This window comes from Nomascus leucogenys, chromosome 5, assembly GCF_006542625.1.
Source record: "Nomascus leucogenys isolate Asia chromosome 5, Asia_NLE_v1, whole genome shotgun sequence".
Classification (NCBI taxonomy): Eukaryota; Metazoa; Chordata; class Mammalia; order Primates; family Hylobatidae; genus Nomascus; species Nomascus leucogenys.
In genome coordinates, this window is record NC_044385.1 from 72,446,997 (window position 1) to 72,468,829 (window position 21,833).

General features: G+C 39.7%; 1 protein-coding gene across 1 annotated transcript in view; it reads right to left on the reverse strand.

The window, feature by feature from the left end:
* LCP1 (lymphocyte cytosolic protein 1) overlaps window positions 1-21,479 on the reverse strand; it is a 66,997-nt gene extending 45,518 nt beyond the window's left edge. Inside the window, exons 1-3 of the mRNA XM_030813368.1 lie at window positions 21,443-21,479; window positions 11,427-11,490; window positions 9,633-9,747 (exon numbers count right to left, since the gene is read on the reverse strand). The gene's annotated coding sequence lies outside the window, so the exon portion shown is untranslated. The remainder of the gene's footprint in view (window positions 1-9,632; window positions 9,748-11,426; window positions 11,491-21,442) is intronic.
* Window positions 21,480-21,833: the final 354 nt, after the last annotated feature.

Genomic DNA, 21,833 nt, shown 5'->3' on the forward strand with positions numbered 1-21,833 from the left:
CCCAGAAACCATTTTGGTTTGTTTGTGTGTGCATAGCTTTCTCTTTATGTCACTGTCTCCCATTTAGAAAATACTGCAAAGACAGGAGGGAACTGACCATGTTAGAATAGGAAAATAGGGGCCCTGGAGGGTGAAGTCACTCCCCAAAGTCTCAAAGTGAGTCAGTGACTGGTCCAAAAAGAGAAGTAAGTGGAACCTCCAGAGTCTTAGTTTGATTTAAGCAATGCATGGGAAAAACACAAGTCAGTTGGCATTTTAAGAACCTAAAGTTTTATTTAAAAAACCCTTGAGATGCACGGTCTGTGAAATGTGCTTTACTTCTTAGATGTGTGGATCTAGGATACAGGCATACACCCAGCTAAAGGCATTCCAAACAAAAGCTAATGTTCCTCGCTTCCTTTAGGAAATTAGGATCATTATATATTGTTTTTAAAATGAATCAGCTAGGCAGTGACGTGGTATGGTGAAATGCTGGATTTGCTGACTCAACTATTTTTTGCTGTGTGTATTCGAATGTGTTACTTAAATTTTCCGAGACTCAGTTTCTTCATCTTTAAAGAAGGGGTGCTAATCATACAATCACACCGTTCATTTCATAGGGCAGCATTAGAATTAGGTGAGACAGAGCGTTTAAAATCTATACAACAATGCCTGGTGACTGAAGGGAGGAAGAGAGGAAGGGAGGAAGGAAAGAAAGAAGGAAGAGGGAAGGAACAGAGGAAGTTAAAAGAAAATGTAAAAGAACTAGAACTTTTGCAAAATTTTCTTGGAGAACAAACCCCAATTTCTAGTATAAACTGTAGGAAATATTGTCAAGTCGCAACTTAAAAGCAACACTTAGTTGTGTGTATATTATGTTTTGTGTGGGTGTAGATCTCACATCCATGCTCTGTGTTTTAATGTTCTCAGTCTGGCTTATTTTGGCTTTGGTACCACATTTCTTATTCGGAGTCCTTGAAGTCAGGTATTGTAGAACTGGTGCATGATACCAACCCAAAGCCAACAGCACTGGTATTAGCTCATCCTGAGTGGCGAAGGGGCTCCGGGCTTTGCCTTGCCTGAGATACTGACAGTGGAAAGTACCTTCTAACAGTTGAGGAAGTGTGGCCAGAGTGGAAAAATGTACAGCAATCTTAAGAAAAGCCCAACCACATACACTATGAGCCATGAAAAGAAAAGAGATCTCTGGGTATCTGTGAGGAGGACCACTGGGCAACATCTCCTCCCTGTCAGATGCACCAGTGCTCAGAACTGATTCCGTTATCCTGCACTACACTCTACCTGCCTCTCCACTCTCTAATTCTCCAGGCATTTTCGCCATTGTAGTCTGAGCTGAAAAACAGAGACAATGTACAGCAGACATTTGTATACAAGCAATGATAAGAGAAACTTCTATTTATTTTTAATAATGTGACCTCATTCTCAACAGGCTCCTTAGATTTTAGAATCTCTAATGACAAGCTTATTTGCAGAAAAAAACAAAAGGAGGAGTTACAGATAAATTGAGACAGGAAATTTTTATTAATTTGATGGGCTCTCTTTATCTTCATTTTTTTGGAAAGTTATAGTTTAGTTGGTAAATATTTACCAATACCAATGTACAATAGAATATGTATAACATTTCTTTTATCAAAATTTTAAGTGGCTAAATAGCCTAATATAATATCTTCATAGCTATTATTTTAAAGACTTCCCACCATAAAATCCTCAAGCATTTATATTTATTTCTCAAATATGTTTGGTATACCAGCCGACCTAACAAAAGGAGACTTGGGATCTCTTCCTGATAGAACATGTGGAATTATAGGCCGGGTGCAGTGGCTCACGCCTGTAATCCCAGCACTTTGGGAGGCCGAAGTAGGGGGATCGCCTGAGGTCGGGAGTTCAAGACCAGCCTGGCCAACATGGTGAAACCCTGTCTCTACTAAAAATATAAAAACATTAGCTGAGCGTGGTGGTGTGTGCCTGTAATCCCAGCTACTCAGGAAGCTGAGGCAGGAGAATCTCTTGAACTCAGTAGGCAGAGGTTGCAGTGAGCTAAGATTGTGCCTGGGCAACAAGAGCGAAAACTCTGTCTTAAAAAAAAAAAAAAAAAAAAAAAAAAGAAAAAGAAAATGTGGAATTACCAATAATCACTCAATAATCACGGAATCACAAAAAGGTATATAGACATATTATCAGGAAGCAACTAGTGGATCATGTTAGAAGATACAAAACAGTTTAAATAGACATGGATTATACTTTTAAGAAACTGCCAACATAAAATGAGAGAGAGGAAAGGTGTGAATCTTGACTCTGCCAGTTACTGGTTCTGTGACCCCAGACAAGTCACTTAACCCTCCCTGAACCTCAGCTTGGTCATCTGGAATAAGGATATAATAATTAATAACAACTTTACCTAGCTATCTATGAAAATAAAAGAGTAATTATCTTTCAAGGGCTTGGCATGATGCCTAGTAAATATTAGGGGCTCGGTAAGTCAGTGGTGATGCTGGGTGGAGTAGCTATGCTCCATATCTACATAGACGACAACGTGGGAAAATGGAAGGGGAAAATAACCCACATCACACCTAGTGAGTAGATAGATAGCACTTGCCTGATTTTATAGAGGAGGAAACTGAACTTTAGAGGCCCCAGAGACTTGCTCAGGCTCCACATTTACCAAGAGGCCAGAATATAAATCCAAATCTGTCTCTACCTTTGCTCCCCTTTCCTTATACCACATTTGCCTCTTTTGTGCCTGGGAGCTGCAGACACTCAGCTTTAAAGAACTGGTACTGGAGATATGATACTGGAGGAAGAACTGCGTGCAGTAAACAGTAGGGTGGGTACGGAGGGAGGAGAAAAACTGTGTGAATATCACCAGGTAGATGAAGTATCACAACTGTCATTCTCAGTGGTCACAGAAAAGAAACAGAATTCATGATATTTTGAGGGACAGTCCCAACATGAACGACAGCAAGAAAAGGAAAAAATCCAAAAAGTTCCCCAAGGTGCCTACCATATTTCATATTTTCTTTTTTTTTTTTTTTTTTTGAGACGGAGTCTCGCTCTGTCATCCAGGCTGGAGTGCAGTGGCGCGATCTCTGCTCACTGCAAGCTCCGCCTCCCTGGTTCACGCTATTCTCCTGCCTCAGCCTCTCTGAGTAGCTGGGACTACAGGCGCCCGCCACCACGCCCGGCTAATTTTTTTGTATTTTTAGTAGAGGCGGGGTTTCACCGTGGTCTCGATCTCCTGACCTCGTGATCCGCCCGCCTCGGCCTCCCAAAGTGCTGGGATTACAAGCGTGAGCCACCGCGCCCGGCCATATTTCATATTTTCAAAGGGGAAACTTTAAAACTGTTTATAAAGCATTAGAAACAGTGGGGGAAGTTCAGTTCGCATTTTTAAGATGAGGAGAGGGTGCTCAACGGTGCAAAACTGCATGCATGATCTTCTCTTTTTTCCTTACTCCCACTGTGCACCTATTACCTAGCTTTCTCTATAAAGAATTTATATCCCACTCTTCTTTGTTCAAGCTGGCCTTTCCGGTGAGGGTGATATGAGCCGAGAATGTCAAGGAGGTACAAAGTATCTACTTTTTAAATGTTACACCTGAGATTACTAGAGCTTGGGAAGGGTAGGGGGAAGGTGGAGGATAGGAGAGATTTGTTTAGATACAAAATTACAGCTAGACAGGAGGAATAAGCTCTCATGTTCTATAGCACTATAGCATGACTATAGTTAACAGTACATAGTTTTAAAATAGTTAGAAGAGAGGCTATTGAATGTTTCCAGCACAAGAAACAAAAAATGTTTGAGATGATGGATATGCTGATTACCCTGATCTCATCACTAGACATTGTATGTATTGAAACATTACTAGGTACCCCATAAATATATACAATTATTATATGTCAATTTAAAAGTAAATAAAAACTTAAAAAACATTTTCAGGATGGAAGCTATATTGAATGCACTCACATCGATTATAATCTCATGAATTATTATAAAAAGGTTTTTATGGAAAAAAGTTGCACCTGAGGTTAATAAAGATCCACTTCTAATTTTAAACTTTGCCTAAGGAATGCTGAATAGGGAAAATAAGCAAATTTTATACAAATAACATTTGTGTATCCTTTTACTTCACACATTTGGATACATAGCTTGGATAAATTTTAGTGACTACTACCAGACTGAGGAAACAAAATGCAGGGTATTATTTAAATGCAAGGTAATTGTTCCATTAATTCACTTCCCTCTAGAAAGTGCAACCAGAAAAAGAAGGAAAGCAAATTATCTGGGAGATTGCAATTCACATGCATAATTAATCTGCCTGCTGAATTTGGTGTCAGCTTTTCTGCTATGGAGAACATAATCTCTTTTCCACTTTAGCTTATCCAGTCAAGAAGGAGTGTGTGAGTGAGTGTGTGTGTGTTTGTGTGTCTGTGTGTGTGTGTGTGTGTGTGAGAGAGAAAGAGAGAGAGAGGGAGGGAGACCCTCCCTTCTGTCCATGTAACCGATGCTGAAACAAGAATCAATGCTGCAACCACAGAACTGTGGGTTTGCTAGTTCCCCAATTTAACATAGCTTTTCCTTCCGCCAGAAAGAACAACTGACCATCTTTGAGAAACAGGCTCCTTGTACTTGTAAGTGGGGCTGACACAGCCATGGCTCTAAAGTTGAGCAAAACTTACTTAAACCCAGTAAGTGGATCACTTTTACCTCTCTTCCTCCACTAACATTTAAAACAATGTTTCATTCTTTCTCAGTTTTTAGGACGATTATATTTGGCCATTACTATACAATCATAGATAAGTGTGCTTGGGTATAAAAACTAGAATGTTTAATCTATTCATGTCTATCAGTCACAACAGACTAGAAAATGTGAATGCCACTTGACTAAAATTATTCTAAACTTTAAAGGCCGGGCATGGTGGCTCACGCCTGTAATCCCAGCACTTTGGGAGGCCGAGGCAGGCAGATCACGAGGTCAGGAGATCGAGACCGTCCTGGCTAACACGGTGAAACCCCGTCTCTACTAAAAATACAAAAAATTAGCTGGGCGTGGTGGCAGGCGCCTGTAGTCCCAGGTACTTGGGAGGCTGAGGCAGAAGAATTGCTTGAACCCAGGAAGTGGAGGTTTCAGTAAGCCGAGATGGCGCTACTGCACTCCAGCCTGGGCGACCCAGGAGGCAGAGGTTTCAGTGAGCCGAGATGGCGCCACTGCACTCCAGCCTGGGCGACAGACTGAGACTCTGTCTCAAAAAACAAACAAACAAAAAAAAGACTAAGAACCTTTTAAAGTTTTTGAGGGTGGAGATCATGTTCTGTGACCCATGCAGAGCCCTATAATTGTTAACAACCAGCTTCTACTCAGTCAAGTGTACAGAGGGGCTGACTACTGATGCTGCTGCTGCTGCTGCTGCTGATGATGACGATGATGATGATGATGATGATGATATAATGACAGAATAATCTGTTTAATAAAAGCACTTATCATATAGATGCATTTATTTGGGGGTGTATTATGATTATTTGAGCTCAACTTGGGGGCTTAGTTACAAATAAGCACCATGGTTTGCTACTTGTTTATTCCAGGAAGTTGCCTGAAATTCAACAGTTAAGACAAAATTGATCCAATTGTAGAAAATTAAATAAACTACGTGAATGAATGAACTTGCCTTCAAATATGAAGAGGACACCAGACACTACCTCACAGAACTGTATGACAACTAAATGCTTTCATAGGGTTAAAGCACTTAGAAAAACACCTGATTCAATGTAAGTATTAGCGTTATTATTAGGATGATTAATTGAAACGCCTTCCATTCCCCCCACCCCCCACTGATATCTTACAAGATGGAGCAGTTATGCAATTTCTGGGCAGACTGATGTAAGCATCGAAACTGACAAACCAAAACAACAGGAACAGTCAATAGTATAAGGCAGGAAGTTGGATCAGAAGGGAACTGAGGAAAGCAACAAGGAGATGCCATCTGGGGAGTACCACGGCTACAGCAGCTATAGGGAGATATCCCTAGGAAACCAACATTTAATCAGGAGGTGACTTCCGAGAGCCTCAAAATGAAGACACTGTGGAACATCAACACTTTTTTAAGAAGTGCATTTCCATCTGGCAAAATAGGAACACGTGAAACTCTTCAAATCTGCAGACACTGATTAGTTTTATATTTTGATGTGTCCTAATTCTAATGTTTATTTCTGCCATGTTCAAGATACAGATGAAATAGTATCATTTCATTTGATATCTGTAAGTTGGGAAACTAGCAGATAAAAAAACACTAGGAAGAAAATTAGACTAACTGAAATAATGTCACTCTACTATAAAATCTACTGTTAGTCATAAAGTCCAAGCCTTTATAATCTTATTTTATAAGTGTTTGACTCTTCATAAATATAACCTTATAAGCAGATTTCTTAATTTTATTTTACCTAACCTGATTTTAAAAGTTGCTTGCCATTTCTCCTGTATACACAGAAGGGCCTGTACTCTTTAGGTAACAAGGAGAAGTTGACTTGAGAATTTTCTGAGAATAATCCAAAGTGACTAAGTAAAAGTTAACAACTGCTCTTATGTTCTTTGTCATCAAAAAGGCCCATTATTGGGTATATAGTTTTGGCAAGGGTAGCTAAGTTTTGGCCCAACCAATGTATTTATACTAAAAAAATAGATCATAATTTTCCCTGTGTGTTAGTCATTGTACAATTTTTTAAATTTCTTGAGGTCAATGTCTATATGATACTTTGAAGCTAAAATGAGACTAGGGCTTTGGTAAAGCTGAAGCATGGTAGAATGCAAAATATTATTGTTGCATCTTCATTCATAGCAATAAATGGAAACTCAGTAAATATTAAGTTAATAAGTACAATCAAAGTCTTTCATGCGTATGTGAGAAGCTGAGAAAAAAAATACTGGTGACAAATTTTCAATTCAATAAACGCCATTAGTATCTACTATGTGCCAGGAAAGATGGAGAAGGAGCTCAGGTCTGTCAGCAAATAAGGACTTGAAACTAAATTAATGTGATTAATTTTATACTTACTCCAAGATCAAAGCATTTAGCAAATGCACACCAAATAAACATTTAGTGGGGGCAGGGAGAAGACGGGAAGGCCTCCAAAAGGGTATGTTTCTTGAAGTCCGCCTTGAAAAATGATCAGAAGTTTTAAAAATAAAGAAGAATGCAATTAAAGAAACAGTTGCAGTGAAAAAGGGTGAAAGAGAATGGAACTTTCTGGTGGCTTGTGGTCTGGTGCACCAAAATGTGGGTTAGCAGTGGCGGGGGAGGGGATGAGGTAGTGGGAGGTTGAACAGAAGGAAGTGACAAGAAATAAGATTGGGGAAGTGGGTCGAGGCAAGTTTGTAAAGGCACACAATTCTTTAGTAAAATTATGCATTAATTTAAAAATAGTTCTTCATCCCATTATTATATAAAACCTGCAATGGTATCTCTTATTTATAAAAATTAAAATGTTTGTAATTGTATTACAAAGTTTTTCTTCTCTCCCTCTCTCCTCTCTTTCTCTTGCTCTCTCTCTCTTTTATTCTTTCTTAAAACTGTGAGTACCAAGATCTTGTTAGCTAGCTTCAGTAATAAAAGTCTACAATCACCTACCTCTGAGAAAAGTATGCTGGCCTGTAACACACACAGTCAGTAGGAGCCTGAAATCCTGACCATCTACTGCCCCCCACCCCAACTGCCCAGTGACCTATGGCCGGTTCCTTCAACCATCTAGCCCATTCCTTATCTCTAAAGGTAGCTGAGAGGATTAAACGAGGTAATGCATAAAGAGTAGCTGCCTACACTACGTGCTCATAATTATTGAGTGCTATTATTAATTTCCTGTCCTCTCCAAGTTAAATGGTTACATTCAAATGAGACTTTACTTGTTGGTCTTCCCTTCCCCAAAGGGTTCAGAGATAGAATTACAAATGAAGTTAAAGCACTGAGATTGTTTCCCAAATTACCAGTTGTTTCAAGGCATAATTTACAAAAGAGACAAAAATTTAAATGCTACAAAGAAAAGGGTCTCTGGGATTGCTAAGGAAATGTCTTCCTAGGCACAACTCCATTCCACCACAGCAGTGCTTGTTCAAAGGGCAAGACCTAGAAGATGTTTCCCCTGATGTTCCTGGGGGTGAGCTTAGAATGAAGAGGAGTATCTTTGTAACATATGGGGTTGATGCTTTAGCAATGTAAACTTAATTTTAAACAGGGGACCTTTATATTTTGAATTAACTTTCGTGTAGTTCTTTTTTATTCCTTCGTAAATATAAGAAAAATACTGACATTCCTTCGCATTTGAATTTATTTTATTCTCATTAATAGTTTTACTTAAAATAAGACACAACATATTTTTAATCTGTTCTTTTACGGGGTTCAAGTCCCTCTTCTCTCAGTTTCACATTTTTGCTTGTTTGAAACTATTCAGGTGAGATGTTGTGCAAAGTAACATTGGTGGTCACATTTTGCAGTTTCCAGAAATTCACATTTATAGGTAAATGATTAATTCTATTCAAATTTGTCTACAGAGACATTCTTTAAACAATTATACTTAATAGAAACTAAACTTATGACAAATGTATGTAAATTCAAAATCAAGATGTGTGTGGATAAGCCACCTTTATTTGCTTACTGATAGTCCTGACAGTAATTTTAGAAAACAAGTTGCTATGTAAAAGAAAAGTTCGGTTTTGATAAATATCCTGATTAATGTTTCCATTTCCAGTCTGAATGGCTTTTATAGTTATCATTTGTCAATGGTTCTTAGTGTTATATGATAGTGGTAATTAAGTAAAAGCTTATACTACAAAATCCGAAGGGTCTATGTTTGGGCAAAGTTTCTGGAATAAATATCCCACATCAACTGTATAAAAATTTCTATTGTAGGTAAAAGCCTCTCTCCCAGAATTTGAGTGAATATTCATTGATATGGTCATAAGCATAACAAATAATTCAGACAATCCTACAAAAACACTACAATTAAGCATTACACAAATTGCTTTTATTTTTAGAGAACAAATGGAAAAGAGAAAACCTCTAATTCCATGTGGTTATAAAGCACACGCATTAAAAACCCTTGGCGCCAAAAATCACTCAAATAACCACTATCACATTCAGTAACATATGACTCAAGATATTAACATATCCACTAAAGTACTGTAAAGAAGTTTTTTAGAAAAACAGAGCCTCAGGAACTAAAATTAAACTACCCCCATTAGGCCAATAAGCAGTACAATCTAAATTATCAATACGCGCTTTTCCTGAAAACATTTTAAAGAAGATAAAATCACAGTAAATAGCTTCCCTGAAATAGAGCAATAGAAATAAACCAGAACATGGTTTGGCTTTAAAAGGAAAAAGAAACCTTAATTTTGGGCAGGGGCGATAACTGCAGATAAGTTGAGAAGAACCCAGCCCGGAGAGCCGAGGTGCTCCATCTTGGATGGCCACGAGAGGTGGCGGCAGATGTCCTGGCCAGTTAGACAGTGGCAGGAATCACAGAGGTCTCAGGTGACATGCTCAGATCTCTGGTCCCCTGAAGGCAAAACCCATAATCCACAGAAACAGTGCCGGAGGGCATCACAAGCGCTTAAAACCAACAAAAACACATGAAGAAAATTTACCTCGTAGGGAAAAAGCTGTCCTTGGTAGTACTGGTGTATGACCAGGAACCCCTTCTTTCTGATCTGCAGAACAGCTTTGTCAAGCCCGGGTGTGTGGTCACAAGGCAGGAAGTGACTAGAATGACAAATCATCAGCCAGGAAAGAAAAAGATTTTGTCTTTATAAGGACATTTTAACTTTTTTTTTCATGTCCCCGCCCCACCAAAAATCACCTGACAGAACAGGTCACAGTGAAATTCAGACACCTCCTACCACTTCCTCTTTTTTTTTTTTTTTTTGAGACAAGGTCCCGCTCTTTTGCCCACCCCTTTATAAGCATTTTTCTCTCTCCCTTTCTCCTCCAGCTGTCTTTGAGTAGTCCCTGGGCTACTTAAACCTTTCTGATTCTAGATAGCAAGGCGAGATCAGCCTGATAACTTGACTTCTTTGACTAGTTGCAAAAGCAAAGCCCAGGTGCCTACCTACTTACAGCAAAGATCAACAAATTTTTCATTTTTAGTGAAAGAGCCAGGGAAAAAGGTGGCAGTACACCTGAAACAAATGAAAAGGGACTTCCTTGGGAAAGCCCCACCCCACCTAAAATCAAACCTCTCTGAAGTCCTCTAACAGTGATCTTATTGGTGCAAACAAAACAGAATGATCTCTTTAAGTGAAGGACATGAAAAGGAAGGTTACTAGATTATTTACTCATTCTTTTATTTATAGAACATCTATGTGCTAGGGATCTGTTTAACCCAATTAAGTATCTCAATTATTTAAGCGTTTCCTATAAAGAGCAGCAGTAGATTGCACAGGCAGCTTTTATATTTAAATGGGTAGCTTAATTCCTTCTTACAGGCAGGATTTGTTTTTTGAATGCAGATTTTATAAAATTAGCAGGTGGTGGCAGGGGAAGCTCTATTCTGTACCCAAACCCCAGATGCTTGAGGGCAAATTCCTATCTTCAAATGGAGCATCCTCAATTGCTCACAACAGTTGTGAAGACTGTGGCACCCTGAGTTATGTTGACTAAATGTTAGACATGTCTCCACATCGCCCGGAGACTGTGTGTGGCTCCAGTAGTCAATCTGCTGTTTAGGAATGAGGGTATGTGGCTGTGCTCCCAGGTCAGATGCTGTGCTGAAGATATCTGCTCCAGAGTCGACAAGCGTCCATGCCTGCTGGGCCACGGGCCTCTCAGGTGGTCACGGTATTCTGACTGGTTGGAGGGCTGCCCTTATAATTCTTTTGCTTTTTTGATTTCTCCTCTAGAAAGTTCCGTTTCTGACCTTAAATGTTAAACCAAACTGTTCTGGTTTATCTACTTCATTAGCCAGTGGTGTGGTGACTTCATCAGAAGCCCACAGGGGCTATCTTGAGGAACTGGGTGGGCGGAAGAACGGGACGAGACGGTGGGGATTCTGGAAACGGTTCACCTCACAGAGAGCTATCAGCCCTCTTGTGATTTCCCAGGGAAGACTGAGGGGGTGATGGGACTGTTTTCTCCGTTGGATAATCACTCCCAATTAATAAGTTGCAGAGAGCTTTCAAGAAGCACCTAAATTCTTTCAGGACACCAGAGGAACATCCATGCATCACTGTTACAGCACTGCTCATGCTACAAAGCAGCAAAATGCTCTCCTCATTCGGGGCCCTGCTGCAGGACTCTGCAGATAATGTTCTGATGGTGTTACAGATACAAGGGGTTGTAACTGTGGACCTCCCTGATCTGGTTCCACATCCTGGTGGTTTCAGGATGGCATAAAGGCCCAACAGTAACACTTCATGAAGGGGAACAGATATTTATTCCTTTACCTTGGAGAAGGAAAGCACAGTATTCTGTATCTAGTGGTGCCTGATCATCTGAGGCCAGAGGAATCTATAAAGAAGAGCAAAATATATTTGTGCATTGGTTCAACAAGTGTTTGCATGCCTGTCTGAATTGGTGATTCAGCAATAAATAAGACACAATCGCTGTTCTCAAGGAGTATAGTCTAGTGGGGAAAAAAACACGTGAGTCAATAAATGCCATCTATAATAGAGGGGGGAAAAAGGCAGTGTGATATCAAAGCAGTTGCGGATTTGAGCAGAGGTGATGTTTGTTAAGTGAAGAAAAGGATTTAGGATTCCAGGCAATGTCTAGGTTGTAGAAGATGAAAGGCATTGACCTGGATGCTGCTTACAGCCACCCAGTTAATAGAGTCGTCTTCTACCCTAGCATCCACGGTAGGCACCCACACCCCCTCAGCCACATCCTGGCTGGCACCATTGCAAGCCCTGCCCTACTCCCTCAATCTTAATCTCTTTATCTGCCTCTCACTAGTGTAAGTCTACCCAATTTCAGGCAATTGTTTAGGTCCTAGACCAAGACTTTTTCAGAGAAGAGTATTTTATTGCTGTTGGTGTTTTAAATTGCTTGTGCAGCATAATAATAGTAAACAGAAGACTGACTTTTGGTTTTCTTACGTTTTTATGTTCTCTACAGACAGTGCGCCCCCTTAAGGCCTGAAGCCGGAGTGGACCTCTCTCAGCCCACGCTCTATGAGCCTCCACTGCCACCTGTCCCTGGCCTGGGTCTTGCCTTCCTCTAAGCCCTACCACCCTCTCAGACTTCATCCCACCCTCTCCTGCCCTGAAGCTTCTGGCCTCAGTCCCAGATATCAGATCACCTGCTACTCTCAGGCCTCTAAATATTGCTGAGGAAAGTCACAGAAACACAAACTTGGAATGCTAAAAAGTCAAGATGCTTGACTTCAAATTACTTCTCAGAAATACTTTTATTCAATTTTATTAAGTCTTGAGAACAGGCGTTCTCAACCTGGAGTCCATAGACCCCTAAAACTAAATGCATAATTTTGTGTGTATGTACTTTTTTTCTGGGAGAAGGGTCCATTGTATTAGTAAAGAGATCACAGACCCCAAAAAGTTGGGTATTTATCCTAAACTCTCTCCTCTTGTCTCAACCTTCCACTTCACTCTCCTATGCTTTGTCCTGGCCCAAGATTCTTCTGCTATCCCTTCTTGACTGAGATGATCCAAGTCGTCTGGTATGAGCTTCCTCTGTACTCTCCCTCTCACAATATCCACCTCTTCCTCCTCTCTTTCAGTCTTAATGGAAGCAGCATTCTTCTTTCTTCCCAAAGTCAGTGTTTCAACACTATCTCACTCTTAATCTTCTAATTCCTTAGACACCTTGCTCCATCAATTATCTCATGTTTTTCTAGCATCTTAATGCTAGCATCTTCAGTTCTCCCCACTTCCTCTCCATGCACTCATGGGATTTGTACAAAGAGAAAAACACCTTTGCTTCACTCTACAGCCCACCCTCATCCCAACATATCATGGGCAGGGTATGAAGAGGAATTAAGATGGGTACAGTCCTTGCCATTGTAGAATGTCCACTATAGTTGAAGACACAGACAAGGAAAAAAGGCAAGTGAACAGTTATCTACTTGGAAGCACAACAGATGAAAAGCAGTGTCCCTGGGAGCACACAGCCCTATCCCAGACATGGGACCTGGGAGGCAAAGAGAGGAAGCAACAAAGTGGTGAAAAGTAAAGATGCTGGGCTAGCTGTCTGGGGTCAAACTCCAGCTCTACTGTTGTACTAGCTGTGTGATCTTGGGCACATTATTTACTTGCACTGGCCTCAGTTTCCTCATCTATAAAATGGGGGTAAGAACAGTGTCTATTTTAGACAGTTGTTGCAAGGGTTAAGTGAATTGATATATGTAAAGAACTTAGAAGAGTGCCTGGCAGATTGTATATCCTGTGTATATGTTAACTAATCTTTTAATATTTACATCAGGCTCTGGACTAGACCCCTAACATACATTATTTCATTTATTCCTCACACCAACTCTATGAATTAGGTATGATTATTAATTTTTTCTTTAATTTTTAAAATAATGGCTTCATTGCAATATGGTTTACATACCATAAAATTCACCTTTAAAAAGTATACAATTCAGTGGTTTGTTGTATTTTAACAGAGTTGTGCAAAAATTACACTATATAATTCCAGAACATTTTCATCATCCCCAAAAGAAACTCTGTACCTGTTACAGATTCCTCCCCATTCACCCCCATCTCCTAATTCCCAGCCACAGCCAACCACTAGTTTATTTTCTCTATATATAAATTTGCCTATTCTGGACATTTCATATAAAGGGAATTACACAATACATGTTCTTTTGTGACGAGCTTCTTTCACTTAGCATGTTTTCAAGGTCCATCCATGTTGTAACATGTCAGTACTTCATTTTATTACTTATTCCTTTATTTTGAGACAGGGTCTCACTCTGTCACCCAGGCTGAAGTGCAGTGGTGCGATTATAGCTTGCTGAGGCCTTGAATTCCCGGGCTCAAGCCATCCTCCCGCCTCAGCTTCCTGAGTAGCTGGGACTACAGGCACGCACCATCACACCTGGATATTTAATTTTTTTTTTTTTTCTATAGAGACAGGGTCTTGTCATGTTGGCCAGGCCGGTCTCGAATTCCTGGCCTCAGGTGATCCTCTTGCCTTGGCCTCCCAAAGTGCTGGGATTACAGACATGAGCCACTGCACCTGGCCTTCATTCCTTTTTATAGAGGAATGATATTCCACTGTATGAATATATCACATTTTATTTACTCATCAGCTGATGGATATTTGGATGCTGTCTATTATTTGATATTATAAAAATGCGGCAATTAACATTTGTGTACATTTTGTGTGTGTGGACATATGTTTTCTTTAATTTGTTAATCAAAGTAATATATGTATTTAGTTTTAGAAGTCAAATATTACCTCAAGGCTTCTCATGAAACACCAGTCTCCCGACACACTCCTTCACCTCTGATTCCCATTCCCTAGAACCAAGTATTTTCAACAGTTTTAGCTAATTCTTCAGTTATTTTATTACATATTTCTAGATGTTATGCTTATGGTGTATCTTGATTGGGTTCGGATACATACATATATTTATGTATCTGTATATATATGTTCATATATTTTTTCCTTCCTACTTGAGAGATAAATATTTGACCCTCTCACATCCCCCAGTCCAACATATACATGTTAACCTTCCCATCATCCTCCAGAACAGTTCATAATACCCTTTTATTTAAATCAATACTCAGCTTTTACAGTGACTCAAAATATTCATAACTGAGTTAGGAATATTTTGCATTATGTTTTTGTATCTTTTTTTGATATGCTAGGTTTCTATGTACTTATTACTAATTCTGTATAAACTCTCCAACAGAGCTAAAATACAATTTAAAACATCAAGAAATGAATCCATTACTTGTTTCCCCCTTGGAGAGGCCCTTCCTCTGTTCGGTCCTGCTGCCCAGCTGCCTTCTAGAAGCTTCCCTACTTCATCACTCTGGGGACCCCTTTATTCTCCATCTAGGCTGAATCTCCTATTTCTGGACCACACACCATCTACTTTCTTTGTCTACTTCCTTGTTTTAATGAGCATATCCTCTAGTAGATTCTTCAGAAAGAGAATATGGAACATAAATTTCATGAGACGTTTTATAGCTGGAAACGATCTCCATTCTTTGAAATCCACACTGGAAATCATTTTCTCAGAATTTGGAAGGGATTGTTCCTGTGTGTTCTAGGTTCCAGGGTTGCTGTTGAGACATCACGTCATTTTTGGTTTCTCTCTGAAAATTTTTAGAATTTTTTTTAATGCCAGGTGTTCTGAAAATTGTTGGTGATTTGTTTTAGTGTAAGTCTGTTTTCATCTACTGTGCAAGTTACTCAGTGGTCTTTTCTAATTGGGAAGTTCAAGTCTCTCAGTTCTGGGAAATATTTTCTCTCTCCATCTTTCATTTCCTTTCCTCTGTTTCCTATGCTCTATTTCCCTGGGATTACATTTATTTGCATGTTATGTCTCTTGGATTAATCTTCTAATTTTCTTTTTTTCCTCCCATTTTCTGCCTCTTAGGCTTCCTATTCTACTGTCAGAATTTTTCTACATTTTCTTCAAAACTTCCATTGAACGTTTAATTTCTGCTTTCACCTCAAAATTTCTCTCTTAGTCTGTTTTGTGCTGTTATAACAAAATGTCTCAGACTGGGTAACTTATAATAAACAGAAATTCATTGGGTCACAGTTCTGGAGGTTGGGAAGTCCAACATAAGGTGCCAGCATCTTACGAGGGTCATCTTGCTGCCTCATCCCATGGCAGAAGGCAAGAAGGCAAGAAAGCAAGACTGGGATAAACTTGCTTTTTTATAATGGCATCAATTCTACATGGGGCAGTGCCCTGATGGCCAATCACCCCTTAAAGGCCTCACCTCTTAATACTATCACAATGGCAATTAAATTTCAACATGAGTTTTGGAGGGGACATTCAAACCACAGCAATAGCCAAAAACTCTTTTTTTCTAAATGTTTCTTTTTTTTATTTTATATAGCAACATGTGGGTGAGGATAAGGTGGGGAATATCTTACTGCTCCTTATATAAACTTTCTACTAATCTTCCTATTTTTCAAGTCCCTCTTGCACTCTGCCTCCAAAGGTATCTGGTGCCTCGGAGTTCTGAGCTTTGCTGAGTGTCCATGGTGGGATTTGAATTACTTCTCTTTGGCGTCTCTCATTATAGGCTTAGAATTCAGCTTTTCCATATGTGTTAAGGCTAGTGTTATCACCTATTTCATGGTCTCCAACATACTGCTGACATCTCTGGTATACTTATTGCCTCATTTGATATTGGTGTCTCCTACTAGGAATTCCATGAGGCCAAGGGCCGTGTTTGCTTTATTAACATCTAAACACTGTATCCAACATTTCAAAGATGTTTGTTGAATAAATTAATGAAGCATGACATGGAAAGGAAAGGTGGAAATGTACTATAAGCATAATGGAATGGCATGTGTGAAAGATCAGGTGGGAGAAATAAAGGTACATCAAAAATATGACCAAAGCTGGATGCTACTGCAGTCAAGAGTGCGAAGCTGGGGGAAAGTGCAGAGAAAAACTGGAGGATTTTGCAGAGACCAAGTCATAGTGGATCTTTTAACTGTGTTAAGGAGTTTGGGCTTTACCCTGTGTATTAATCAGTTTTCCAGTGAAACAGAACACTAGGATGTGCGTGTATGTGTGTGTGTGTGTATGTATTTATGTATGCATGTATGTGTATGTATAAAGAGATTTATTACAAGGAATCGCTTCATGTGATTAGGGAGGCTGACAAGTCCCAAGATCTTCATGACGATTCAGCAAGCTGGAGACCCAGGAGAGCCAGCGTTTCAGTTTGAGTCCAAAGGGAGAAAAAAGAGGGTCTCAGCTCAAAGGTGGTCAGTCAGGAAGAATTCTCTCTTACTCAAGGGATGGTCAAACTTTTTGCTCTATTCAGGCCTTCAGCTGATTGGATGAGGGCCACTCCCTTAGGAAGGGCCATTTTCTTGACTCAGTCTACCAAGTTAAATGTTAACATCACCCAAAAACACTGTCATCAAAACACCCAGAATAATGTTTGACCAAATATCTGGGCATTCCATGGCCCAGTCAAGTTGACACATAAAAAATTAACCATCACACCCTGCAAGCAATGGGGAGCCATTTTAGGATACATATTTACTTCCTAGGGCTGTTTTAACAAAGTACCAAAAACTGAGTGGTTTAAAATAACAAAAATGAATTGTCTCACAGTTCTGAAGTTAAAAATCTGGAACTACAGTGTTGTAGGACTGGTTCCTTCTGAGAGTTGTGAGAGATAATTTGTTCCATGTGTCTTTCCCAGCTTCTGGTGGGTTTGCTGGCAACATTTGTCATCCTTGGCTTATAAAGGCATCACCCCAATTTCTGCTTTTATCTACACATTTGTGTCTAAATTTCCCCTTTTTAAAAAAGATGACAGTCATATTGGATCAGGGCCCATCCTAATGATCTCATCTTAACTTGATTGTCTGCAAAGACCCTATTTCTAAATAAGGCCACATTCATAGGCATTTGGTTTTAGCACTTCAATATTTTTGGTAGGACACAATTCCTAACAGAGTCATAAGTGGAAAGTGACAAAACTATACTTGAGTTTTAGAAAAATCCCCCGAGCTCCAATGAGAAGAATAAGATGGCAAAGACTATGGGAAGAGTGTGGAGAATAAAGACTGGACCATCCCAGAGGCCTTTGCCTTGGCAGGGCATAAGGTGATGATGGTGGCAGTGGGAGAATGATATGTAGGTGAATTCCAGAGACACTTGATAGGCAGAAAGGGGAAGAAAAGACTGATTGACTATGGAGGAAGAGAGATTGAATATGATGGAAGGAGCATGGGAAACTGGGTGGTACAGAGTAGTAACATTCAATGAGATGGGGAATTCAGGAGGAGTAGTTTGGACAAGAGGATTATGAATTTAAGAAATGCTACCTTTGTTCATTTCCACAGAATCTCTATTGGGCTGCTGTTCCCATCACTCTTCTGAAACTGGACTCTACTCAGTCTTCAATGTCCTTGTTTTTATGCAATATTTGACACTGTTAACAATCCTTTCCTTTTTCAATTTCTCTTCTCCATGAACAGTTATTCATATTTAAGGGAAAAATAAACAAGTCTATTTTGAAATTCCAGTAATAATCTCCAATGTCTAAAACTGAACTCGTCGTTCCTTTGACAAAGAAGCTGCCCCTAGCCCATCTCTTCCTATCTTCATTCTGCCAAGAGTGGACTACACCCCCAGGATGGTCCAGAGTACTCCTTGAGTCCTACTTTTTTTTCTTTTTTTTTTGCAATTCCCACATGTGGTCGAAGTTTCATTTATTTTTCCCTCATAGTATTTCTCGGTTTTGTTCTTTCTTTGCCACTTTTGCCTTATTATCACATTTGGATTAGCTTCCTGATTTCCCTGTTTTTTGCCTCACTGCTCCTCTCTCCATCCTGCATAGCAGCACCACATGACTCTTCATAAGGCTACGGTTTTCTCCCTTCACTCTCCTGCTCCCTGTGCATCTGAAGTTACTCATTCCTGCTAGAAAAATGTCCCAACTTTGCCTCAATCCATCTTCCAAGCCTCAGAGCAACAACGTAAGCCCTCTAGTGCCTTCAGGCTGGCCTGTCCTTGACCCTCTGGAAGCCTCACACATTTCTCATTATGCCTGTGAGATTTTTGTGCTCACTCTCCCTGCCTGTCTGTCCACTCCCCTTGTCTATAAATCTGAATCATTCTCCTAGAACCAAGAACAGAACCAACTACATAATTTGTGGGCCCCAGTGCAAAACAAAAATGTGGAGTCCTTTGTTTAAAAATTAGGAATTTTTAGACAGTGACAGCAGAGCATTAAGCCAAGTGTGAAGCCCTTCTGGGCACAGGCTAGGAGGCTAGCCTGACCAGGAATCTTCCCTTGACCACCAATCTATTCTTTCCTCTCCCGCTAAAGCCTATAGTACTTGTTTATAAGACATTCTTGACACTTATTGCATGCCACATTTGTCAACTAATCTTTATGACTATATATCTGTATGTATTTGTTACATTTTTATTCATTCCTCAAGCTCTTATTAGGATCATACCATGTACCAGGTACTCAGAAAACAAACCTAAAAGACTCAGTCTTATAAATTCTGGAAGTTTGCAATCAGGGAGGTTGCCAAACATAACAATTATAATACCTTGTGATAAACTCTGATAGAAAGATGCATATGGTACCAAAAGCAAAATGACAGTAAGATGCCAGGTAGGAAGGCATCTTAGAAGAAGTATGGCTTTAATCACAATGAGATATCACCTCACCCCTGTTAGGATGGCTATTATCAAAAAGATAGAAGGTAAGCATTGGCAAGGATATGGAGAAAAAGGGAACCCTTGTACACTGTTGGTGGGGATTCAATGCAAATTAGTATAGCCATTCTGGAGAATATGGAGGTTCCTCAAAAAATTAAAAATAGAACTACCATATAATCCAGCCGCCTGTGCAGTCTCACACAGGCCTGTGCCCAGAAGGGCTCCACATTTGGTTTAATGCTCTACTGTCACTGTCTAAAGATTCTTAATTTTTAAACAAAGGACTCCACATTTTTATTTTGCACTGGGGGTCACAAATTATGTAGTTGGTTCTGTTCTTGGTTCTAGGAGAATGATTCAGATTTACAGACATGGGGAGTGCAGAGACAGGCACTTAAAAGCTTAATGAGAAATGTGCCAGGCATGGCAGAGGCATATACCCAAAGGAAATGCACTCAGAACAGATACCTGCTCTCCCATGTTCACTGCAGCATTATTCACGACAGCCAAGATGTGACATCAACCTAAGTATCCAGCATCAGATGAATGAATAAAGAAAATGTGGTCTATATACACAATGGAATACTATTCAGCTTTAAAAGAGAAGGAAATTTTGTCATGTGTGACATCATAGATTAATCAGGGGGACATTATGCTAAGCAAAATAAGACTGGCACAGAAAGACAAATACTGCCTAATCTCACTTTTATGTGAAATCTTAAAAAGTTGACTTATAGAAGCAGGGAGTAGTTGAGCAATGGGGGGAGGGTAAGAAAAATGGGAAGATGTTGGTCATAGAGTACAAAATTTCAGTTAGACAAGAGGAATAACTCCTAGAGACCTATTGTACAAAAGGGTAACTATAGTTAATGTACCATATCCTTGAAAATTGCTAAGGGAGATTTTAAATATTCTCACGGGAAAAAAAATAAGTATATGAGGGGATAGGTAAGTTAATTAGCTTAGTTTAATTATTCCACAATGTATACATACATCAAAACATCACACTGTATACCATAAATATATATTTTTTTATTTATCAGTTAAAAAAAGAAAATGATGTATAGCTGGGCCTTGAGAAATATATAGAAGCTGGCCAGATAAAGGAGGGAGAAAAGTGATGAAGGCCATTTCGAACAGAGGGGCCAGCATATATTAACAGAGCGGGATGCTATATACATCTCCCAGCTGAAATGTCAGCTTCTGGAGTACGGGAATTTCACCCATCCGCAGCACCTAACATGGTGCATTGCACGTAGAGCAATTTCAATGGATATTTCATTAGTTGAGAAGGCAAGCTGATTCTATAAACAATATGGCATTTTAACATTAAACCAAAGAGCTAAAGTAATTAGACATTTTAAATAGATATCTAAAATTCATTCTCTAAGCATGATAGGTCTTCCAGAGAATTTATGTACACAGCTGCCATATGAAGGCTGACTTTACATCTGTTTAATGTTAATTTGACTATCCCTTTCTGATAACAATGTAACAAAGGTTAATTACAGTTATTATTTTCAGGTAGATTAAGAAAGAAAGAGGGCTGTTCATGACTTGCAATTTTTTTTCATAAAATGTCAAACACATAAAAATGTTGTCTCTGCAGTATTCCTATGTATTAAAAAGTGGAACTCAGCAAATGATGCAGGCTACAACCATTTCAAAAGTAGAGGCCGGGCGCGGTGGCACGCTTGTAATCCCAGCACTTTGGGAGGCCGAGGCGGGCGGATCAGGAGGTCAGGAGATCGAGACCACGGTGAAACCACGTCTCTACTAAAAATATAAAAAAAAATTAGCCGGGCATGGTGGCGGGCGCCTGTAGTCCCAGCTACGCGGAGAGGCTGAGGCAAGAGAATGGCGTGAACCCGGGAGGCGGAGCTTGCAGTGAGCCGAGACTGCGCCACTGCACTCCAGCCTGGGCGACAGAGCGAGACTCCGTCTCAAAAACAAACAAACAAACAAACAAACAAACAAACAAAAACAAAAGTAGAAAATTCACTTACCTGTAGCTTATAACAACTTCCTAGATATTCACTGACATTTTACAACCCATTTGCATTAACAGAGTCATTGAAACAGATGCCAGTTGAAATTAATTGTGCTACTTACCTTCAGTTTCCTAAGCTGGAAATACAGTATTTCCTCAACTTTTGTAAACAGAGATGATGCTGCTGCTGAGACAACGTTTGAGATTCTTCGAACCACCAAGAATACAAATATAGGAACAAAGGATTTAAAATAAGCATACAGAAAATAAAAGAAAGAGTGTGCACTAAGTAATTCAATGGGAGAGTAAAAACGTTAAGTTGTGAGCATTTTAACGATGCTCATGTTAAAAGGTGAAAAAAAAACACGAAAAATATTGCTAAGAAAAATATTTGAGAGCATGGTATGTAGAAAAAGCAAAAGAGGCCAGGTGCGGTGGCTCACTCCTGTAATCCCAACACTTTGGGAGGCTGAGGAGGGAGGATCACTTGAGGTCAGCAGTTCAAGACCAGCC